This window comes from Eubalaena glacialis, chromosome 18, assembly GCF_028564815.1.
Source record: "Eubalaena glacialis isolate mEubGla1 chromosome 18, mEubGla1.1.hap2.+ XY, whole genome shotgun sequence".
In the NCBI taxonomy this organism is placed as follows: Eukaryota; Metazoa; Chordata; class Mammalia; order Artiodactyla; family Balaenidae; genus Eubalaena; species Eubalaena glacialis.
Genome location: NC_083733.1, coordinates 51816904 through 51842286, shown reverse-complemented (window position 1 = coordinate 51842286; position 25383 = coordinate 51816904). Strand labels below are relative to the sequence as shown.

The 25383-nt window shown below is 47.4% G+C and overlaps 1 long non-coding RNA gene across 1 annotated transcript in view; it reads left to right on the top strand.

Moving 5' to 3' along the window:
• Positions 1-25383, top strand: part of LOC133078815 (uncharacterized) — a 211905-nt gene that overhangs the window by 173185 nt on the left and 13337 nt on the right. Inside the window, exon 3 of the long non-coding RNA XR_009697946.1 lies at positions 1598-1649. This is a non-coding gene — a long non-coding RNA (uncharacterized LOC133078815). The remainder of the gene's footprint in view (positions 1-1597; positions 1650-25383) is intronic.

Below are 25383 nucleotides of genomic sequence, written 5' to 3'. Positions count from 1 at the left end.
CCCCAGCTATTGTTTGTTCAAGAAAGTCTTTTTCTCGTCATTTCTGAAGGACAGCTTTTCAAGGTATGGTATTCTTGGTTGACAGTTTTTCCTTTCAATGTTTTGAATATATCATCCTGCTCTCTCCTGGCCTGCAAAGTTTCTGTTGAGAAATCTACCCATAGTCTTTTTTTTTTTAATAGAAACTTATTTTATTATGGAATAATACAATATATGTAGTATATAACAACCTCACACCCATAGTCTCTATTTGGATGAGGCTACTGCCCAAGCTCTGAGGTATGTGTGTGTGTGTGTGTGGTACTGCTGGCTGGAAACAGACAGCACTGCTGGCTTTGTGTGTGTGTGTGTGTGTGTGTGTGTGTGTGTGTGTGTGTGGTGCTGCTGGCTGGAAACAGATTGCCCTGCTGGCTTTGTTCCCTGCCCAAGCGCAGCTATAGGATGGACTCCACAGTTGCCAGTCAGGCTTCCTAGTCAGGTGGGACTGAATGCTACACTCAGCAGTTGGGCAGGGCTGCAAATATGCTTCCCTGACCATGGGAGCCATAGAATGGGCTCCACAGCCATTACAACTTGATGCCTGCCAACCCAAATCAGGCAGTACTGCTCACCAAGATCCCTGGCCACATCCACTGGCTTGGGTCTGCAGATGGGCAGAGCCATTGGCTGGGCTCTCAGCTTGGGTGCCACTGCAAGCTGGGTTGTAGGGTGGACCATACAGTCTCCCAGGTGCTCTAGCTAACCTTTCTGGTTAGGTGGGACTGAGGGCTATACTCATGGCAGGACTATACCATGAACCTGCTTCCCTGCCTGGGTGGGGTGGCAGAACAGGCTCCAAGGATAGCATAGCTTATTGTCTGGGAACTTGAATCAGGAGAACTGCCCACTGAGTTCTCTGGCCAGAGAAGGCCACTGGCTCGGCTCTATGTGTGGGCAGAACTGCTGGTGTGGCTCTGTGCTCAGGTACCACTATAAGTAGGACTGTAGGATGGGGCCATGCAGCCCCCTGGGTGCTCCAGCCAGGCCACTTATCTGGGCTAGACTGGGGGCTCTACTGTACAGTAGATGGGACTTCAAATCTGCTTCCTTGCCTGGGCAGGGCCGCAGAACAAGCTCCACAGCTGGTATGGCTCCTTGGTTGGGGATCCAAATCAGGCAGAACTGCCCACCAGATGAGAAAACTGAAGTTGACAGTAATTAGGAAGCAGTAATGAGGGTGGAGGGAAGCTGGGATTCAAACAGGGCTACATGACTCAAAAGCCCCATGTTCTTCACCTCCATGCCTTTCTGTTTGTTATTTTACAGTGCTTTGTTGGTCTCTTTATAGGTGAGATCGTACAGATTCTTAGTTCCAATTGCCATGGCTTCTTAGTTCTGCATCTTTTGCCTTGGTTATAGAATTTGCCATTTCTATGGGGCAGGATGAAGGGAATCTCTATCTGCTGTACAGATTCTGCTGTTATACAGAAACATCACAGACACATTTTAAAATAAATCTTTAAATCTCCCAGTATCTGGTGAATCTTCTTTAAGGTATTCCTATTTTAAAAACTAGTGATAATTCTATTTTAATGACTTTTTCACCCTTTTTTGCCAGAGATTCTATCCACATGTCAAGCCTCCCGGAAACCTATTCATGTCCGCAAATGGTAAGGGTAAGAAATATCTCTTTTGCATGGAGTCCTAATATCTGGCAAATGTGTCAGACAAGTCAAATAGGCTGTAGGGAGCTGTCAGAGATATAAATGGGAAATTAGTCTGACTTAAAAGCAGGAATCAGGTGCTAATTGTATTCAGCAAGACAGTAAAGATGGAGATGTTCACTCTTTTTTTTTATCTTCCTCAATCTACACTTTATTTTTTTTTAATTAAAAAAAAATTTTTTTATTATGGAAAATTTCAAACATACACAAAAGTGGAAGGAGTAGTGTAATAAATCCCCATGAATCTATCAATTAGCTTCAAGAATTATCAACACATGGCCAGTCTCATGTCATCTATATCATTCTCTTGTCCCCTCTCCATCTTTTTTATACAGTAGGTCCTTGTTGGTTATTTATTTTAAATATAGCAGTGTGTACATGTCAATCGCAAACTCCCTAACTATCCCCGCCCCCCTTCCTTCTCCCCTGATAACCATAAGTTCGCTCTTATTAAGACGTGGATGAAATGGAAGATAGATTAAAGGGATTACTTCATATTTAGTAAGAAATTATTTGGTTATTTATGTCCATGATCTCAACTACTCATTTTGAGTGCTGATTTTAAAGTGGTTTTCTAAGTTAAAGCATGATCCTTGCCATTAATACTAGCTTACCCCCAAATAATTATATTTTAGTAGAGATGTATATTCCTGATCTCAGAATAAGACTTGTTTTTTATTGTGCATCTAGTTGTCTTGTCACTTAGAAAAATCTGTGATCTATTTTTTAAAATATCTCAAGTTTCTCTATTTTTTCCAGCTTTGTTGAGGTATAATTGACATCAGTGATCTATTTGAACCTTTTATGTGGCACAGGAGGAATGATTTATTTGCAGACCTTTTTTCAGGAGCTCCAATGTGCTGGTCCAAAAGAGAATTCTTATAGCACTTCCTTTGTTTCTTAGCCACATCTGAGTCCCCCCAAGCTCGCTGCACATCGCACCAAAGACCAGTTCCTCCTGGCCATTCACACCCACTGCCAGCTCTGCTCAGAGCCTGCTGGGTGGATCTTGATGAGCTTGTCTGGTCAGCCCCTATTTGTGAAAGAGGAAGAGCAGACCTTGTCCAGGAGGGGCACTGAATAAAATACCACAGTCAGAGGGTCGGGTTTTATTTATTTTTAAAGAGAGAATTAATTAAGGCAAACATGTTCTCAGGAAGGCTGTGGGTATGTAGTTGGGGACCATAGTGAGGTACCCCAAGAACCCGGAAATGAAGGAGGAGAGAATGACTTCAGAGCTAAATGATGAAATCTACAGGAATTGAATCAAAGCTGAGTTCTTCAGAGTCAGTTTGTCAATAGGAGGGTTCCTGGGAATATCTCAGAAAAATATGTCTCTTAGAAACATGTCTGGTCCACTCAAGGTCAGCAGGGGGAGACTATGAGAGGCCACTCTAGGCCCTCCCCAGGGAATCCTGGCAGCACCTTACCCTATGAGCAGGGCTACCCCTGTGTGGAGATGGAGACCAAGCTGTGATGCCCTGAAACATACAAACCCACACTCTCTGCACAGCTGCATGTTCACCTGGAGGAGGAGAATGTGCAGATCATGTAGACCCAAGCAGCATCCTCCCTGTGAACGGTCCCTCTCTATCAATAAGTGGGCATGCTGAGTTTTTACAGCAGTCCTGAGAGCTAGCCTCATGGAACACAGCCCCTGTGAGATGGATACACTCTCCACTTGTTGGCAACACCCAGCTTCCAAGCCTGCAGGGCCAATGGGCAGACCCTGCACTATGGCAGTTCTGCCAACTGCCTTCCAGGAGGCCTGGCAAGAGCAGGCCAGCTGCACACTTCCTCCCTCTGCCCAGCTGCAGCCTTGGAGACTTTACTTCTAAACCAGTGACTCTCGACAGTTTTCCCTGTGTTATGGGCCCAATTGTGTCCCCCAAAGATGCTGAAGTCCTAACCCCACCAGTGTCTGTGAATGTGACCCTATTTGGAAATAGGTCTTTGCAGAAGATCTAGTTAAGATGAGGTCATTAGAGTAGGCTCTAATCTGGTTTGACTGCTGTCTTTATAAAGAGGGGACATTTGGAGGCACAGAGGGAAGATGATGTAAAGATAGGAGAGAACACCATCTACAAGCCAAAGAATGCCTGAGGCCACAAAAATCTAGGAGAGAGGCCTGTAACAAGCTCACAGCCCTCACAGGGAACCAATCCTGCTGACACCTTGATTTTGAATTTCTAGCCTCTGAACTGGGAGACAGTAAATTTCTGTTTAAGCCACCCAGTTTGTGGAACATTTTAATGGTAGCCCTAGGAAACTAATACACCTTGTACTGGACTTTTTACCAGGCAACTCTGAATTAAAGCTGGTAGTTACGATTCACCATTTAGCCCTGGTCCCTGACTTTACCTGTTGCTGGAAAAGCAATCCCCTAAGAATATCAACTACGGTTGGGCAAACTTGGTGTCGCTGTAGAGAATCTCTGGCCATGGAGAATTTCTACCAGCAGGGATAGATGTTCCGCAGGGCTGAGTAAGTATTGTCTAGTGCTTTTTAATTTTTTTAAAGTTAGCTTCAGATAAGACAAGCATTTCAGCTATGTATATAGAAGGCATTAGCGCCAAGAGATATTCCTAAAGACAAATTATAACTTACTTAAAGTGGGTATTTACCATTCTGCTCCAAACATAAGTAAACATAGTCTGTTTATTTCAATGCTTTGCAAATCCCCAAAAATTTACTGTGGAATTTTTAATCACATACTAACTTTCCAGTAAGAAAGTTTAGACATTTAAAACTATCTGCACATAAAATATGTTGTAATTTTCCAGTAAGAAAGCTCAGACATTTAAAACTATTTGCACATAAAACATGTTGTAATTTTTTTAATGAAATTTAAAATTTTCCATGATTAATGTAAAAACAGCTGTCCTGAATTACCTCAGATGGCTCGCCTCCACAAGTTAAAGGCAGAAATACTTGGTATCTGAGCAAAAAAGTGACCATCAAATTTTGATCATATAATTATGATCAAATTATAATGAATGTAATAGATTATAATGAATGTAATAGATGCTTTTATCTATAATATTCACTCCAGTTGAAATAATTAACTAAGTTTCTGAAATAGTCCTTGTTTCATAATTTGATGTACTTTTTTCCCTAGACTTACATTTTGTAAGTATTAATTCTGGAAGCAATCCAATGAGGTTGACAGATTTTCTCCCATTTTGTAGATTGAAAATACTGAGACCCCAGAAGGGCAAGTGGCTCACCCAAACCCATAAAGAATAAAAATTGCCAAAGGTACATGCATCTGTTACACCTCTTCTCTTCTCATTCCTTCCACAAATATTCATTTATTGAGAGCAGTCCTCCTGTTCAGATTCTTTGTCAGGTTCGGGCACACACAAGGTTCTTGCTTCTGACTGACATTTACTGAGTGACTCCTGTGCTGAGGGCTCTGGCATCTATTGCTTCATTAAACCACACCTGTGAGTCAGGTATGGTTAACCTCATATTATGGATGAGGAAACTGAGGCTCAGAGGGGTTTGGTGTCCTGCACAAGGTCACGTAGTTAGTTCATGACTGACCTGCCTGGGGTTGGTAGCAGACATAAATGAAATTCAAATACATCATTTTTTAAATTATACCAGGTAGTTTCCAAAATGAAAAGAATTTTTCTTAGATTAGTCCTTAGCACCTGGTATATGCCAGATACCACACGAAGCTAGTTCAGCTTCATCTCATTTAATCCTCTGAACAACTCTTCAAGGTAGGAGGGTTATTTCCACTTTTTCCAGCTAAGGAAGCAGAAACTTAATGATGGAAATAAGGTATCATGGCCTGAAATTGGTAGAGGCAGAATTGGAGCCCAGGTCTGACTGGCTGAAAGCACAATTTTGTTCTGCTGCCCGGGTGACTGTACGTATGAAACAGAGGGTGATGGCTCAAGAAAGCCCCATCAGATCCCTACAGGATTCAGAGGAGGGCGGCTGTTATTCTAGGGGGAGTTGGTGATGAGGGTAAGTTCGTGGAAGAGTGGGTGCAGGCGAGGGGCTACAAAGGTTTCTGCAGGCAGAGCTGGTGAGGAACGTGTGGGAGGATGGGGAGAAGGCAGGAGTGACACACTTGCCCTGCCTGTCCCCTCGGCCACCGCTGTCCTGTGGGCCAGTGTGCGCTGGAGACTCTTAAATGCTGAGTTTGTGCGTAAGATGGAGACTATATAGATGAAGTTGATCGTGAGTGAAGAGTTGAAGAGGGAAGAGAGAGCATGTGGGTGGATGTTTGCATGGATGCAGAGAAAACCCCAAGAAAATTTAATCTGGGAGCTGCCTGGCACGTGTGGGAGGGGAACCCCAAGCCGCAGTGAAACAGGGCTTGTGCAGTCTCCCAGTTGGCCCAGCTTCCTTTAGCTTCTTTTGACTGCCCCCTCCTCCATGACTGCTTTTCAGATCTTTGTCACTTACCTTTGCCTGGAAATAATCTTTTATGAGGCTCCAGGGACAATAAAATTGTGGGTATGGGTGCCCTTACAAGGATCCCCATATTTCTAAGCTGTCCCTCTTATTTCTCTCCAGACAGGCAGGGAGACTATTCTTTGGAAACAACTGTTGAACTGCTTATGGGTCTTAGAGTTTGCTGTTGTGGGAAGAGCAGTGAGTTTTATGAAGTGACACTTTTTGGCCTGCGGGTCAGAGCAGGGGCACATGAGTCTTAGTGAGGAGAGGAGAGGAGAGGAGAGTGCAGGTTGGGGTATAAACCCAGAGTTCATTGTCTGCTTCCAGCAGCATTTGCCAGCTGAGGGACCCAGGGCACACTCTTTACCCCTCCTGACCATAAACTATAAACAGTAGTATCATCAGTGCCTGCTCCAGAGGAAGTGCCCGGCAAAGTGTCCGGGACGGAGATTCAGTAGATGTGTGTTGTATCTGAATCTGAGTCAGTACGTTCTCCATTCACAAGACTGTTTCAGCAGCTACCTAATATCTAGTCCCTGATGCTGAAAGAAAACACCTTTCGGGCAACACTGCAAGTGGCTGGAATAGAAAAGACTCAGAGGTTGTTCACCATCCTCAGTGAAGTCAAACCCATCGGGCAGCATGGTGTGGTCGTGTCCTTAGGAGCCATCAGTTAGGAGGTGAACGTGCATGGTGGTGTCCCCACTGACATACTGCTGTGCTGCGGGTGACTGCAGGCTGCACCCACAGAGCTTGGCTGTTGCAGGGGGGAGCTTGCCTGGCTGCTGCCTTCAAGACAGCAAAGGTAGGTGCTATCCTGAAGGCCTTAAAGATGGCAGACGAGCAAAGGCAGGTAAAACCAGGGCAAATGGCCAGGGTGCCAGACCTGTGTCCGGTGGCAGTCCAGACTCACCTTGAGGCCAAGGTGGTAACCAGGTGTGGCCCTGCAGGGGCCCTGCCCCTCTTTAGAGAGTGGAGGTGCTAGCAGTTTCTGTCCTATGGGGGCTCCTTGCAATGTGTCCCGAGAGACTGAACAGCACTGAGCAAATCTCTGGAGAGGGTTTCCCATCAGACATCTCTGAGTTTTGGAAGAACAAGAAATAAAGATAAATGGCAGGTATTGCTTACTAGACTAAAACACACGCAAATTGATCATATATCCCAAACTAAGATGTTGATTCTTATTTCAAGCAAAAATGCCCATGTTTTTAGTGATGCTTTGCCTGGAAAGGTTGTACAAAGGGCTGACACAAACCCTGTCTTACCAAAGGAGCTGGTTATCCCTGAGAATGAATGAAGATTACACACGAAACATGCGAATTAAAATTAGGTGTTCTTTTCTCCCCAACCGTCTTACTTTTAATAGTTATTTAGAAGAAATCTGCATTTTTCACTTGAAATGTGCTGTGCCTTTGTTGGCCAGCTATGTGTACCAGTCTGCCTGCCTGTTTCCACTGGCTTGTCATGCTCACTAATTAGAGAGCTGCTGCCTGATTCACCTTGTTAATTAGAGGGACTTGCACACGGAGCCCTTCGGGCAGTGTACGAGAGAGCCTCGCACCAGTGCCCCGAGAACGATGCGTCTGTGAAGTCATTCTTCTCATCTACCTTCTATTTTTCATTTGAAATGAATAAATCATTGAGATTTTCCTTGTGGAGTGAGAATGCAAGAATTCACTTCTCTGTAAGATGTAAATTACATGTGATCAATAGGAAGGGATGACTCCTGTATTGTACTTATATGATTTCCTAATTCACTTCTTGTCGGTGTATGAAAAATGGCCTGAAATATAGACTCCATGAATCGGTGTCCTTCATCTGGTAAAGGAGGGTGTTGAGTGAGAAACACAGCTGCTTCTTTTGAGCTGTCGGAGTCTGGACTGGTGGTTTGTTGTTCTCTTGCTTAGAGGGAGGGAAGCCTCTGAAACCCAGGCCTCTGAGGAGGGGGTTTGACCAGCTCTTTCTCCCCGGCAGCCCCCGGGCCCCCGTCTGCTCAGGAAGAAACAGAGCGCAGCAGGTCATTTTGATGGAGACGTTCTTTTGTAATAGAGACCCCCCCACTTCTTGGAATTGAGATTTTAGATGTATTGTGTGTCTTAAAAAAATAAAAAATTTAATAGTTTGGCTTGGACGCCATCACAGAAGCAGTAGTGCCTTTAAGCACCATGTTGCCTCCTTTTCCAACCTGCAAAACACTTCAGAAATTAGTTTCAGTGGCCTTCTCTCCAACTGCTTGGTTAAACTGAAGCATTATGGCTAAAGGAGAATAGAAAAAGGCAGTGAACTCTCATTGGTTGAAAGGAGGGTGGTAAAGGTGTAGCTTTCCCATGAAAAAAAGAGAGGGATGGGGCTCAGCCCCACCACATCTGGGTGTCTCTGCTGAGAAGCCTGTTCATTAACCACATTGTCAGTCTGTGTGGTTAATTACTATCTTTATATATTTATTTATTTATTTATTTTGGGCTGCATTGGGTCTTCGTTGCTACATGCGGGCTTTCTCTAGTTGCCGCGAGCAGGGGCTACTCTTCGCTGTGGTTCACGGGCTTCTCATTGCGGTGGCTTCTCTTGCTGCAGAGCACAGGCTCTAGGTGCGCGGGCTTCAGTAGCTCTGGCACGTGGGCTCAGTAGTTGTGTCTCGCAGGCTCTAGAGCGCAGGCTCAGTAGTTGTGGCGCACGGGTTTAGTTGCTCTGCGGCATGTGGGATCTTCCCGGACCAGGGCTCGAACCCGTGTCCCCTGCATTGGCAGGCGGATTCTTAACCACTGCACCACCAGGGAAGTCCCTGTTAATTAATATCTTAAAGAGGTTCACCTTTCTCCTCATCCATAGCATTTGCAGTAATTGTACATGCTCACTTGCAGAGATTCTGGCAAAAGATTTGCAAATATTTCTTTAGAAAAAGGAAAGAATTTTATACCTGCTCTTCCTGGGGAAGGCATAGACTGGGGTAACTGTTTTCTAGATGCTTTCTCCACCATTCTCAATATCTGATTTTGTGCCCACAAGCACGCATTGAGCACTTGCTGCATACAAAACACTGCCCCAGTCCTGAGGGAAACCCTGGGACACAGAGGTCACCCCTGTCCTCAGGACACCACGTGAGGGTGGAAGAAAGAATCGGAGAAGAAGCAAATCATTACCACTGAGTGGTGGGCACTGGGGAGCCTGCACAGGGGAGGGGAGTTGGGACTGAGGTCACAGAGGAGAGGCGTCTGTGAGGGCTGCTGGGGACTGAGCAGAGCTGGCCAGGTGGAGGAGGACTTGCAGGCAGGGAGCACGGTGCGTGCAAAAGTGTGGAAATGCCTGGCCTGTTGCAGGGGTGTGAGTGGCGGGAAGGCTGGAGGATGTAGTGAGTCGGACGAGAGAGGGCTGCAGGGGAGGGAGGCACCAGTCAGGTCCCCAAGGCCAACATTCTACCCTGGATTCGACCTTGGGTGCACAGCATTGCTGTTGGCTCTGCTACAGCCTCCAGCCCGGGCGGGGAGTAGGGGGCAGAGGGGTCAGTGTGTGGCCACCCCAGGCCTGGGTTTGGGCTCAGGAATAGCCCGTGCGGGTCTGTAGGACTCCACAGGAGGATGCAGAAGTGCGCTTGGCCTCTTCGGCACATCTGTCCTCTGCACAGCTCCAGCCCTGGGTGCAGGATCCATCAAACATAGGGAGTAGAGGGCGTGGTGAGGGTGGATACTGATCTACCAGGAATCTCATGGGCAAAAGAAGCTACTTCTGCAAGAGCCTCCACCAGTTTGACCTTGAGAATTTTACCAAGGATCCAGATAGCAGCATGGGCCCTCACACAGCACTTCCCAGACACCTAGATCAGTTCCTCAAGTGGGATTTGAGCACCTGCCCTTTGCTGGGGTTAGTGCAAATAGCCAGGGATACAAAGCTGAAAAAGACACCGTCTCTTGCCTTTAAGAAGCTCACAAGAGATGGCAGAAGTGATGCGTGTTTACAGAGATGTAGAGGACGCACTGTTAAGTATCAAAGCAGCAGCCAGGAGAGGGAGGTGTCATGGGAGAGCTAATACTGGCACTGAGTTTTACAGGATGAATAGGATTTATTAGACTGAAATGGTGAGGAAGGATTTTCTAAACAAGGGACAGTAAGTGCAGAGCAAGGAGATGTGAACATGCACTGTGGGTGCAGGAGCTGCAAGAATTCATTCAGGTTCCAACTCAGGGAATGAGCCTGGAGGGTTTGCAGTAGGGTCCCAGGGGGAAGAGGATCGGAGGGAAACAGGATCAGATTTAAATTTATAAAGGAAGCTTTTGCCAGCCCCTCCCGCACCCAGTTGTACAACACCAGACTTTGTTCCTTTAGCAAGTCATTGGCTTTAGTAACAGGAGTTACAAGACAATGAAGAGATAGAAACACACACACACACAGTGAAATGAAAGTAGTATTAAAATAACATCTGAAAGCCCCATAAGGTTTCTTCTGGGACATGAGACCTCTTGGACCCCCCCTCACACCATGGGCCTCACCCTGCTGGTTGCCCACCAACCACCCCGCCGTCCTCCCTCCTCCGGGCTGAGTGCCACATGTTGGTGTGCTAGCTTCCTAAGTCTGTGACATGTCCCAGGATGGCAAAGTCTTGCCCACCTCCTGTTGCCCCAGTGGTACCGAGTCCAGCAGCACCATGGATTCTTGGGAAGCCTCTGCTAATTGATTAGTAGTTTCTCCACACATTTAAAAATTTTATCCTTTGCTTGATTCTAAAGGTAATGTGTGTTGATGGTAGATAATTTGGAAAGTGCAAAGGTGCTGAACTGTTTAGGAGTGACTGATCCAGCTTGTTTAGGCCAAATATATACCCCCTGCCCTCCCAATATCCACCTTTACAATGCTCTAGTTGATTTTACCCTTTGACTTCCAAAATTCAGCCTTCTTACTTTGTATTGGCTATTGTAAAATTAACTCTTTTAATGGACTTTTTGGGGTAAAGGAAGAATTCTAAACTTTGTGGTATTCTTTTGCAGTAATAATATGAGTATAAACTCCTAGCATGATTTATCTGAAGTGGTGACACCCACCTCCTTCCTAGTAGAGGGTTTGGGATGATACAATGGCAGGTGAGGTCAAGTTGGTATACACAAAGCAGATAAGTGAGTGTCATTCACACTCATAAGAATGATTAACCTTACCACAGTAGTATTGATGAGCTGGGATATAGGGGCATGCAGGTGTGTGCAGATGGATACAGGTGTCCCAGCTACAGAAGGCTACTGAGTGCTTGCAGCAAACCGTGTACAAATCAGTGACTAGTGAATCTGCCCATAAAATGCAGGAAGCATCTGTTTTTTCCTGTCTGCCCTTTGCTGCAATAGACCAAACAATCTTGAATTCTAAACTGAAGGACTCATTTTGAAACAACTTTAACCCATATTTATATTTCCAAATTTGGTGAATCTGTGGCTCTGCTCTGAAAATAAAATGTTTGATGCTTTCTTAAAGGTGAGGACATATTCATAATTCTACAACTATCTGTTGAGCACTCCCTATGTGTAAGGTTCTCTAACAAAAAGAGGAGGATTAGGCTTCCCTGGTGTTGCTATGGTTAAGAATCCGCCTGCCAATGCAGGGGACACGGGTTCGAGCCCTGGTCTGGGCAGACCCCACATGCCGCGGAGCAACTAAGCCCGTGCGGCACAACTACTGAGCCTGCGCTCTAGAGCCCGAGAGCCACAACTACTGAAGCCCGCACGCCTAGAGCCCGTGCTCCGCAATAGAAGAAGCCACCGCAATGAGAAGCCCGCACACCGCAGCGGAAGAGTAGCCCCCGCTCGCTGCAACTAGAGAAAGCCCGCACGCAGCAATGAAGACCCAACGCAGCCAAAAATAAATAAATAAGAAACTAAAATGGTATAAAAAAAAAAAAAAGAAAAGAAAGGGGAGGATTCGCTCTTATCTTTGAGGTGCTCATAGTGTGGTGGGAGACAGAGTCCCATGGGCGACACCACCCCTGGAGGGGGATTGTGAGCTGTGACAGAAGTTAGTCCACCAGAAGGAGAGCAGGGGTTAGTCAGACAGGGAGTGTATTGGGGTGGTCAGGGGGGTGCTTCCAGCAAAGCGGGGAGATCAGGAGATGCCTGAGGCCAGAAAGGAGCACGTCCTGCAGCTGCTGGGCAGAGGTTGAAAGGGGACAGCTTGAAGACTGCTGTGGCCTGCGGTATGTTACATTTTCTTTTTAAATTAGCTGCCAACATTTAAACACTGAGAGGTTTCACATTCAAAACCAAACCGAGCCAAACCTGGATTTTTGGGTTTTCTAAAAATCCTGGCATCCGCATTCCCTCATGACAGCAGTCCTGGTCTCCAAGGCGTCTGAGCCGGGAGCTGCAAGGGGCAGTGCAGAGGTGGGTGGGGCCTTGGCTCCGCAATGGGCACCCTGTCCTGCAGGCAACAGAAAGCCTTCCAGGGCTGTGAGCTCGGAGCTACCTGAGCAGGTTTGCCTTTTGGAAAAGTGTCTCTGATTAGAGCCTGGAGAATGGACTTGGTGGGGCCGGACAGGAGGCTGTTCATAATAGTTCATGGGAAGAATGATGGGGAGACTTGTGGAGGGTGAAAAATGCCCCCCGCCAAAGGTATCAGATTCTAATCCCTGGAACCTGTGAACATTACCTTATATAGCAGAGAGAGAGAGAGAGAGAGAGAGAGAGACTTTGCAGGCCTGATTAAGTTAAGGATTTTGAGATGGGATTATCCAGGTGGGCCCCAAATGCCAGTTACATGTCTCCTTATAAGAAGGAGGCAGGGAGAGATTTGACACAGATAGAAAAGGAGGCAACGGGACCATAGAAGCAAGGGCAGGAGGGATGCGGCCGCAAGCTAAGGAATGCCAGCAGCCACAAGAAGAGGCATGGACCAGATTCTTTCCTGGAGCCTTGGGAAGGAGTGTGCCCCTGCTGACACCTTGGCTTCAGCCCAGGGATACTGACTTCTCACTTCCACTCCAGAACCGTGAGAGAATACATTTCTGTTCTTTTTAACCTCCTCCCCCACCCCCCGACCCCGTGCGCAAGGTTTGTGGTGACTTGTTACGGTGGTCACAGGAAACTAATACAGACAGTGTCGGAGGGCCTTAGGGGTAGAGTCTACCAGTCCGGAGACTGAGTGGATGTGTTTGCTGTGGGGATGGGAGGCATCTAGGAGGTCCCCAGGCTGAGTCCTGCTGAAATCAAGCCTGAGACTCAGCTAGAGGTACAGGAGCAGGCCCAGGAAGCAGAGGGAGGGCACAGGGAAGGAAGAGACTCCCGTGAAGGTGCGTGAGTGAGCTGGTGACTGCAGTGGGCAGAGAAGCCATGTAGAATACTCCCCTGAATCGCCCCTCAGAAGGACAGGAAGTTGGGGCACCTATCCACTAGCGCCCATCTCCCAGGGGTTGACGCTTGCCTGTATTAGGATTTTCCAGAGAAACAGAACAAATGTGCTGTATAAATATTCATTATGTTTCATCTAAATATATTAAACATTCATCACAATAACTCTCTCATATGTACATATATATATAATGTCTCTATATATTTGTTAAATGTAACCTGTTACATGTAAACATGTAACAAAAATAAATAAATAGGGAGAGAGAGAGACGCATTTTATGATGAACTGGCTCATGTGATTATGGAGGCTGACAAGCCCCAAGATCTGCAGTCAGCTAGCTGGAGCCCAGGACAGCCACTGGGGTAGAAGACCACTGAAGACCAGCAGGCTCAAGACCCAGGAATAGCTGATGTTTCAATTTAAGAGAAGGCAGGAAAAACCCGATGTTCCCAACTCAAACAGGCAGGAGGAATTCTCTCTCACTCTCAGGAAGGTCCGCCTTTTTGTTCCATTCAGACCTTCAACAAACTGGACGAGGGCTGCCCACACTGGGGTGGGCCATCTGCTTTACTCAGTCTAGCAGTTCACGTGTTAACTTCATCCAGAAACACCCTCACAGACACACCCAGGATAATGTTTGACCAAATATCTGGGTACTCCATGGCCCGGTCAAGTTGACACACTATCTCCTGCTGAGTGGCCTCCTGTGGCCACTGAAAAATCTGATGGATGCTGAGGGGTGCCTTTGATGTGGGACCCAGGCTGTGTGCCTGGGACCATTCACAATTGCTGTGCCGAAATCAGGTGTGCCCGGGGATGCGGCTAGGACACAGAAAGTGTCTGCCCCAGGCTCCTGTGTTTCCTGCTTGGGCAAGTGGGGGAGTAGGTGATCACGTAAGAGGAGTAGGGCTGGGGAGGGGGGACACAGAGTCTAGTCAGCAATGGGTTGGGTTTGCACACGCAGGGGCATGCAGGCAGGTTGAGCTGGGGCATGGCTGAGGAGCCCTGGAGTGGGTGAGGTGGTCTTGGTGAGAACAGCTGCAGAGGAGCAAAGGGACGGAATCTAAAGGCAGTGGTGTGGGTGTGAGTGGGGCGGGGGTGAAGTGGAGTCTATAGTCCCTTCAAGGAGAACCATAAGACAGGGGCTGAGGGAGAGTCGGAGTAAAAGGAGAACTTAAAAAAAAAAATTATTCTGTCAGTCAGTCAACAAGCATTACTGAGTGCCTAATCCATGATAGTCCCTGGAGACATGACCGTTATCAACACACACTAAGCTTCTGTCCTCGGAGAGTAAACATGTAATAAAAAGCACAATAATTTCAGATGCTGTAAACATGTAACGCAAATAAAATAATTTCAGATACTGATAAGAAGCACGAAGAAATAAATCAGGGTGATGTGATAGCGAGTGACAGGGCTACTTCAGCTGGACTAGTTAGGGAAGGCCTCTCTGAGGAGGTGACAACTGCTGTGACTGCAGGGAATGGGAAGGACCCAGCTGGGCAGAGAACTGGGGGAGGATGTGCCAGTGCAAAGGCCCTGGGGTGGGTGTTTGAGGGAGAGGGGGAAGCCATGTGCCTGGAAGGGACAAGGCCAGGAGGCTGCTGGGTGACACCACTCAGGGCACCATCAGTAGGCCATAGGGGGCTTGAGGTGAGGCTAGTTGCTGTGTGCAACCGCTGGAACTTCTGAAGCAGGGAATGACATGATCTGATTTACATATTTAAAAGGTCACTCTGGCATTCGTGGGGAAAACGGACTCAAAGAGGGCACGAGCAAAGGCAGGGAAGCTAGTGAAGAGGCCCCATGGTGGTCCAAGCTGGGGATGGTGGGAGAGATTTGGCAAAGACGGGCATTGCAGGGGCAGGCCTGTCTGGATGTCCTAGGATCAAAATGATACACAGAAGGACAAAAATTACCATCTTCTAAGGTGATTGTGCTACAGTAGTGATGCACTGTGTTGTATTAAATAGAGAAGAAACTTGATAATTGCCTGGCATCAGTTAATGTATTCTATGAAGTGTGTGTTGTTAGCAGGTATTAGACTTGTTTAGGAGGACTCCATCAATTAATGAGCTGTTGTGATTGGGTTGTGGAAAGCGAACTTTTTTTTTTAAATTGAAGTATAGTTGTACAATATGATATAAGTTACAGGTGTACAATATAGTGATTCACAATTTTTAAAGGTTGTACTCCATTTATAGTTATTATAAAATATTGGCTATATTCCCCATGTTGTATAATATATCCTTGTAGCTTGTTTTGTACCTAATAGTTTGTATGTCTTACTCCCCTACCCCTATATTTCCCCTCCCCCCTTTCCCTCTCACCACTGGTAACCACTAGTTTGTTCTCTATATCTGTGAGTCTGTTTACTTTTTGTTAAATTCACTAGTTTGTTGTATTTTTTAGATTCTGCATACAAGTGATATCATACAGTATTTGTCTTTCTCTGTCTGAATTATTTCACTTAGCAAAATGCCCTCCAAGTGTATCCATATTGCTGCAAATGGCAAAATTTCATTCTTTTTATGGCTGAGTAGTATTCCATTGTGTGTGTGTGTGTATCACATCTTCTTTCTTCATTCATCTGTTGATGGACACTTAGGCTGCTTCCATATCTTGGCTATTGTAAATAATGCTGCTATGAACACAGGGATGCATGTATCTTTCAAATAAGGGGTTTTTGGGTTTTTTCACATATATACCCCAGAGTGGAATTGCTGGATCATTTGGTAGTTCTATTTTTAGTTTTTTTTTTTTAATAAATTTTTAAAAAATTTTTATTTATTTATTTATTTATTTATTTATTTATTTATTTATTTATTTATTTATGGCTGTGCTGGGTCTTCGTTTCTGTGCGAGGGCTTTCTCTAGTTGCGGCAAGCGGGGGCCACTCTTCATCACAGTGCGCGGGCCTCTCGCGGCCTCTCTTGTTGCGGAGCACAGGCTCCAGACGCGCAGGCTCAGTAGTTGTGGCTCATGGGCCCAGCTGCTCCGCGGCATGTGGGATCTTCCCAGACCAGGGCTCGAACCTGTGTCCCCTGCATTGGCAGGCAGATTCTCAACCACTGCGCCACCAGGGAAGCCCTATTTTTAGTTTTTTGAGAAACCTCCATACTGGAAAACGTACCGTTAATAGAGGTAGACTTTTCACAGTCTGCCGGTGACTGGAATGTAGCTTTCAGAGTGCGAGTCCTTTTCAGGGCAGTAGCAAAAGGCCAGCACTGAGAGAAGACCTGTTCCTGGGACAGCTAGACCCTGCTGCCACAGCCCTCACGACATCCCTCCTGAGGACAGATTTGGAGGGAGAATGTGAGATGGTTCCCAACGGGGCTGCACCCAGGCTCTTTCCTCAGCCTGGAGATGCTGCAGGGGGAGGGCGGCAGGTGGGGAAGGAGTGGGCTGTCCGTGGGCAAGGGTGTCTGCTCACCTTACGCCCACGGGTGGGGAGGAAGGTTGGAGAGCCAGGTGCAGAGCTGTGCTTTGGGAAGGGTCCGGCTAGAGACCCGCTGCCCAGAAAGGGTGGGATTCTTGTGCCAGACCCTAGTGACCTCCAGAAGGTATTTGGGGAGAATGTACCTTTTATTCTCTGGTTTTGGTGAGGGAGATGCGCAATCACTTAAGTTCAGCATAGGTATGCGCGGCAAAGAGGCCAGATCACCACTCCTTGTCTGACTCTGGACCACTGATGGCAGGTGTCCTGCTGCCAGCAGCAAGTGATAGACTCAGTCAAACCGAGGAAAAGTCCCCACTCTACCCTTGTGAGCCTCAGTTTTTTCAGCTGTGGAATGGGAACAACCCCTCCCGTCCTGAGTTCAATGAGGACTAAATGAAGGTAAGGGCAGGGTGGGTGTACCAGTTTAAATAAACCCTGAAGACGTGTCATGCTAAGTGAAAAAAGCCAGACACTAAGGGACAAATATTGTATGAGGTGCCTAGAACAGGCAAATCCATAGAGACAGAAAGTAGAATAGAGGTTCCCAGGGGCTGGGAGGAGGGAGGAATAGAGAGTTATTGTTCAATGGACACAGTTTCTGTTTGGGATGATAAAATAGTTCTAGAAATGGATAGCAGTAATGGCTGCACAACAGTGTGAATGTACCTAATGCCACTGAATTGTACACTTAGAAATGGTTAAGATGACACATTTTATGCTATGTACATTTTACCACATTAAAAAAAAGGAAGAAAAGCACCTTCCGATGAACCCAAATTGGACGTCCCGGGGTCGCTGTGGCCTGGCTGGACCCTAGCCCAGGCCTGGACCCCAGCCACCCGTGGAAGATGATAACTAAATATAGACAATTTTGAAAAGCACTAAAGTATATGAAAGCAGAACCACATCACCCATAATCCTCATAGCTATCTATGAATTTCTCTTTATAAGGTTTTCTATGATTTGATACTTGGGTTTTTGTTGTTGTGGTTGTTTAGCTTTATTTCATAAACATTTCCCCATATCACGAGACACTCTATATAAAACACTATAATGCCATATGCAGATGCCATAATTCACTTGATCAATCCCAAATGTTGGATATTGAAGTTCTTCACAATTTTTCACATTATGTACAACACTGTGATCAATGTGCATAAATCTCTATCTACTCCCTGAAAATTTCCCTGGAATAGATTTTTATAGAAGTAGCATTACTTGGGTATAATATTGAGCCCTTATAGAGGTTTACCCCACAGTGGCAGGTCAATTTCAGAAAGGCTCTCCATTTGATACCTTCACCTGGCTGACAGGCATGCCCTTTCCTCAGCACCCAGCCTACCACCTGTGTCCTAGAACTGTTGATTCCACATGGAGAAGGGGGTATCTTGGTTTAATATACCTCACTCCTGAGCGAGGCACTGCCCATCCCACTGGCAGCCATCACGGAGCTCCTGGGATGCCAAGGCACTATGCATACTGACCTTAGAAGGTGGGATTGACGAGAGGGGGCAGATGTTAGAGACCATCCCCAAGCAGAAACAAGCTCTCCAGACTATAGCAGCCTTGCTTCTCATAAGGTAGACTCAGCTCGGAAGAAAGACAGAAGGCCCTCCAGCCCCTGTGGGGAATGTTTGCCGTCCAGCCAATATCATGTGTTTTTTTTGTTTTGTTTTTGGCCGCGCTCCCCAACCAGGGGTTGAACCCGGGCCCTTGGCAGTGAAAGCATGGCATCCTAACCACTGAACTGCCAGGGAATTCCCACCAGTATCATTTTATGCTCGGTGCCTTGTAGGTTCCTAGAGAGGCAAAGGGAGAGAGAGATTCTCCAGAGGTGTGGAACAGGCAGAAGCAGACTTGGAGGGTGGGTGCAGCCAGTCCCTGCCCTCAGCTCTTTCAGAGGTGCTAGCGCGACCTCGGCCGGAGCGGGGTGAGGCACCCAGATACCCTGGTCTCTACCTCCAGCTGACTCTGGACCCCGCTCTGCCACTTGCCTCCATGTGACCTCGGTCACATTTCTGAACCTTGCCCTGCCTCCATTTTCCCATCAGTAAAGGGGGCTAATAATACTTATCTCCGGGGGGGTCGTAATGAGGGTTAAGGTTATGGATGTCAAAGTGCCAGGCCCAGTCCTCTGTAACCAAGCAGCACAGAATGTGCCAGCTACTCACTCTCCTACTGCCACTCACAGGACAAGCAGACCTTCCTCCTTCCAGATGGCTTTCTCCCCAGTCATCAGCAGGGTGGGCATGGGGCTGGTGTTTGCTGTGCCCATGGCGGGGGGCATCTCAGACATGAGAGCTGGTGCTGGTTCCTCTACTTCCCTGTCTCTCAGCAAGAGGCCCCTCCTTTGTACACAAGGCCCCTGGACCCACCCAGCCCCCAGTGTCAGCTCTCCAGGGTCCCCACTGCCATTTGAGGCCTTTGCTTTCTAGGTGATCATTTTTAACAAGTAGACCCTCATCTTAATATATTCAGCAGACATCTGACAATTGTGATAACCCTGATGGGTGGTGAGCAGGGCAAATTAGCTAAAAGATGATTGATTTTTTTTATGCGCAATTTTATCTTCAACCTTTCCTAGCAACGTGCTCCACCAGAGTAATAATTTCTTCTCCCAGGTATTTGCCAGTATCAAGATTGCACATCTATTTACGGTTGCCTGGAAGCCCCATAATTACAATACAGTCCAAGTGCCCATTTTCTTTCCTTGACTACAAATAGGGATCAATCGAATTTTAAATGACCGCTCCGGGGCTGGCTCCCGATCGTGACCTTTGTAAATGATTAGAGCTCACCTCTGTTGCCGTCTGCCCAGAAAGAGCGAGCGGCCAGAGCTTTCTAACTGGCATTTAATCTGGATGTGGGCCAAAGATATTCCAGATGAAAATCGGCCATGAGCTGCCGGTGGAGAAAGGGCTTGTGGACTTTGTCTCCGCCCCAAGGACACTTCCGGGGGGTCCCCCACACCCCCTTTCCTTTGTCCAAGTCCTGAGTTCTGAGGATGTCTGTGGTTGGAGCTGCACTCAGCACCCTTGTGGGCTGAATTCGGAACATCCCTGGAAGTTGTAAACCTGCAGATAAAAATTGTTATTTGCCAGAAAGACGTTGCAGAAGTTTCTTTCTTTCTTCTTCTTCTTTTTTTTTTTTTTTTTTTAAATCACTGAGTTTGATCTCCATGCTAAGCTTTAGATTGTGAAGCCTGAGAAAGCTTCAGTGTAAACAATTCTTACTGAAGAAACTGGGTCCAGGCCTTGCCTTGAGCTCCCACTTAACACCCCAGCCATCCTCAGGGTCAGGGCCGGAGTTTCTGATTCAGGCTGGAGCCAGCTGCAGTGTGTTTGAGCCGGCTGAGGCCCCTGGCGGCACTGCTTGAGGGCAGAGGGCTGAAGCCCAGCCACAGAGGCCTGGAACGTGATCCTCCTGCATTTGGGGGGAGGGGGGGGTAGTCAGGAAGACTGCTTCCCACCCACCTCCCTTGATGGCAATGTAGGGGCCATGGGGAGGGTGAGACAGCCTCCTATTTGGCTGCCATCCCCACCTCAGTTTCTTGAACCGCCGCTGTTAGGAATGATTTGCTACCTTTATCTGCAGTCAGGGTGCGGCCGTGTCATTGAGATAAGTTGTTGGCCTTGCCTTTCCAGAGTCTTATTCTATGTAATAGCAACATGTTTCCTTCTGGGCGGTGGTCTTCGGGCTGTCTGCTACTAGCACCGTCTCGGGTTTCTCTGAGCATCCCTAAGCCCAGCCTTGGAGCCCACTGGTTCTCGCTACACCCTCTGTCCCCTCTGCAGCCAGGCCAGCTTCCCTGGGACTCATCCTTCTCAGCACCTGTGTATCAGCTGCTACCCACGCAATGCCCCACAACACCCCATCATCGCCCACACCTCCCCTTGTCCACCTGCATCCAGCCACCCTGAGCTGGCTCTGTGCCGGCTCCCCTGAGCGATCCAGGCAGCGGGGCTGGCACCTGCTTAGGACGCAGACAGTGGTTACCCCCGTCCCCACCCGAGCAGCTGAACGTATCCTTATAGACACTGCATCTCCTCGTCGTGCCAGTCCCCAGGGAAAGCCTGACTCTCAACCAACCCACGAGAGTCCTCTTTGGCTCCTGGACACCTGAGGTTCCAGGAATAGAGGAGGAAACCCGGGGAGGGGATAAGTTGAGATGTGCCAGCAAACGAAGCTTGATCCCATGGTTGGCCTGCTAGCATCTCTCTGTGATGCAACTGCTAACAGAATTCTTACAAAAGCACCAATGTTCCCAGAAGTGAAAGCCATCGTTAAGAGTTACGATCTAAAATCACATGAGAAGTCTCAGTTAAACCACTGTTTTGGGGCTTCCTTCGTGGTACAGTGGTTAAGAATCCACCTGCCACTGCAGGGGACATGGGTTCGAGCCCTGGTCCGGGAAGATCCCACATGCCGCGGAGCAACTAAGCCCATGCACGACAACTACTGAACCTGCGCTCTAGAGCCCGCGAGCCATAACTACTGAGCCCACGTGCCACAACTACTGAAGCCCGCACGCCTAGAGCCCGTGCTCCGCAACAAGAGAAGCCACCGCAATGAGAAGCCTGCGCACAGCAACAAAGAGTAGCCCCCGCTCGCTGCAACTAGAGAAAGCCTGCACGTAGCAACAAAGACCCAACTCAGCCAAAATAAGTAAATAAATAAATTTATTAAAAGAACAACAGCAGCAAGAAAACCCCACTGTTTTGTTCTGCTGCAGAAGTCTCAGGAAAGTGCATGCTGAGGCTGTGTTCCCCCATGGGTCACAAGTACACGTGTGTTCTTAGAAACTTAGAACGTGGAGGACAACTTTCTTTCTTTGCCACAGATGCAGAGACAAGCTGGCTCAGCTGAGGCAAAGGCAGAGAACCGAATAGCATCAGTAGCTTCCAGCCCTTGAAAGGCAACGAGGTGAACTCACTTGAGCTCTTTCCGCAAGTGGGGAGGTGAGCCCGGCCTGTGTGAATGTGCATGATTTCTTCTATGTCTCATGACTAAGCATTTCCTTCTGTTTGGCCTTTGAAATGCATCAAAAAACAAGCACCGTGTGTCTCCTTGGTCCTGTCCATTTATTTGCAGAACAAGAGTGTAATCTCACAGGTTGGGGCTGAAGTCAGTGGGCTTTCCCAGTTGTCATCGTTGGGTTTTAATGTATACATTCTAGCAGGCCCCAATAATGTGAGCACAGCATATTTCAAGATATTTCTTTTATGGTATATCCAAGGATTACAGTTTGAAGCAATTGATTTAATTCCCAAATACCATGGCAATCTGGAAGCGTGAGATGTGTTTTGTGTGCAGTCAGGATGGGCTTTAAAATGTGTCCTCAGGCTCAGCAGCAGATCTGAGCCTGGAGCCAGAATCCGTTGAACTGCCATCCCAGGAGCCCTTGGCATCATCAGGCATTAGTCCCAGGCACAGTGTGGGATGGTAAAGCATCTTGACTGTGGAAGATGCCTCTGCATCTTTATTTGCTGTTACCTTTTGATCACTCCCTGAAGAGCAGCGACTTTGCTGATTTCAGTTTAGTTTATTTTCCCGCTATTAACATGTGTACATGTAAGTGTTTTCAAAGATGCTTACATTCGTGTCATGTTTTGCAGATAATGTATAACAGTAGGATTTAGGTGAGAATCTTTAGTGCAAAATCTATTGCTCCTGGTAATGAAGGAAGTGCATGGCAGTGAGGTATGATAATTGATCCCACCACAGGCAAACTGTATCTCTTGAATTTCACCTTTGTCTTGGCACATATACTATTAGTAATTATTCTGATTAGAATAATGACCTGCATTTTAAAAGTGTATAATTTGCACTTAAAGTCACTGTTTAACCTTCGTGGGAATGTTACTTTTGCAGAGTTCTGCTGACCCTACACGCATCCAAAATACCTGAGTGCAGAGATAGGAGTCTGCTCGTGAGCAGGGACAGTCATCAGGAACCTGTATCAGTAAACGATGAATGTTTGAGTCGGGGCTTGGGTAGTCTTCTAAATTCTTTTCTGAACCCTTCTGTTAAGAAATTCAGAAGAAGCAGTGCCTAAGTGCCCCAAGATTCTGGAATAATTGACTTGTGCAGTCAAGTAGATATAGTATAATTTCACACCCAGACCAACTGGCAGGGGCAAAACCAGCAAAGAAGATGGCTTTCATGAATGAAAATTTAGCTGAAATGGGCAGAGCAAACAGCCATATTTTCCAACGGAAAACACCCATGCTACAGGAATAGGATACAGGATAAAATGGTTCCATCTTCAAGACAGTTTGGGAAGTAGTAGGTCAAACCATGTGCAACAGGTTTCTTTACCAACTTGCACTGTGTATCTCCCCCTGCCATCCTAGCTCAGGGCTCCATCCCTGCTTACCTGGACAAATGTGATAGTTTCCACTGGCACCCTGTCATTCTATTGTCCTCCAGAACCCATTCTCCACACCCAGCCAGAGGGGACTTTTTAAAAGATGATTTGGCATGTCATGCCCCAACCTCAAACCCTCTAAGGGTTTCCCACTGCACTCAGAATAGACTTCAGCTGTTAACGTGGCCCGAGGCCTGCCTCTCCTCTCTGTTCCACTCTCCTCCTTCCCAAAGGCTTCAGCCACCCTGGTCTCTTCCGCCCTTGGAACTGCTCAAGCCCTTTCCTGCCTCAGGGCCTTTGCACTTGCGATTTCCCTGCCTGGAAACTTCTTCCCTCTGATCTTCTTGGTTAGCTTCTCTTTGTCATTCCGATCACAGCTCAAAACCACCTTGTGAGAGGTGCTTTTCCCATCACCAGCTGTGTCCCACCTCCCACACCCGCCCCAGTCACTTTATATACCATTAACATGTATTATTTTCTTTATAGCACTCATTGTTCTCTGAAGCTATCTTGTTTATTTATTGTTCTATTGTATCTCCCTGCCTGAATGTGAATCTCATGAGGACAGATTGGTCAGCGTCTTGGTCTGTCCCATTCACACTGACCCTTTGCGTTTGGAACCACTCCCGCAACTTGGAAGACTCTCTGTGAATACTTGCTGAGAAACAGATGAACCGCGGGCACGTGTTTGTTAGAACCTGGGGGGTAACCGAGAGCCGGCCACAGTCATGCATTGAGATGTAATGTGCACTTAACCCGTGTGCAGCCCCTGGCCCAGGGCGAAAACCTCACCATTTGAATGTGTTCAGTACTTGGAAAATTGATTAGAACCTGAGGGCTCAAAACTGGTTCTGAAAGTCTCGCCTGCTATCCCCAAATCTTGGTATCCTCAGGGGTGGGTGTGCATGTCAGGTGCCCCCCGCCCCCAGTCACCTGGTCCTGATTACGGATACCCCATCCTGCAGTTTGTGCTACAGGTAGAGTCCTTTTTGGGTAACAGGCCCTCACGTGGCTCTGTCGCCCCACCACTGTTCCTGTCTCTGGCATTTTCCTCCCCCTCCTTCTTCTGGCCCCACCCCTGCAGGCAGGAGCTCTCATTTCACCTAAGTGGTCCAAGAGGTTTAAGCATCCTTAAGAAGGAGCAGTGGTTGAGCAGAGCAGGCCCAGGGACCCTGGCTTGGTACCAGTTTTCCTAAGGCGCTGTATCACTGAGCCGGAAATGTCTTCCAGTTCGAGGCATCCCCCTCATGTGATACACTGTGTCAGCAGGGTTGATGGGGATGGGAACAGTGGAGTCAGAACCTGAGGGTTCCCCACCATGGAGGGGCCAAAATGACGGTAACCTTCTGGCCAAAGCCCGAACCCTGCTTGTCAGATAATGTGGCCTCAGAGCGTTGACCTCTTACATCATCTAAAGGACACCTGCCTGCCTCCTGGGCTCCCACCCCACACTGCACACCTGCCCAGAACCTTGTTCCCATCTCTGCCCTCCCCTCCTCTGTCCCGCTGCTCTGGCTTCCCTGGAACGTTCCTCTTCTAGACTTCCATAGTCATCCTCCCCTAATCAAGAATGGCCATTCTTGTTCATTCTCCTCATTTCTCGCCTCCCATGCCAGGTTCCAAGGCTTCTGGTGGTCCTTCCCTCATCCATCTCCCTGTCATCCATCTCTTCAGTCTTGCTTGGCTGACTCCCCCACGGCAGCCAGAGAGAGTGTGGTATGTTATGGATAAAGTCAGACTATTCTGTGAGTCTATGGAAGGGAAGATAAATTAGCATAGTAAAGAGTTTCCCTTCTCGTCACACTCCTTCGGAGCATGGTTTTCTAATTGTTTACAACTTCCAGACTGTAAAACAGGAATATGGACAGTGCCAGCAAAATCCATAAAGCAGCTCCTATTTGCCTCTATGGCGTGAGAGGCATTTCTTTAGCTTGGGAGGAATATTGATGGATAAAAGTGTTGATTGGCCAGAAGCCCCGACAGGAGGAAGCAGAAGATGTGAAATGTGAATGTCCTTATTCATGGAAAGGAGTGTCTTTCAGGACAGGCACCAATGCCAAGTGCAGGGGAGATGACTTCAGAAGCACACGTGGTCACCTGTGGGGTGCAGCTCCCTGAGACACATACATCTGTAGTGAACT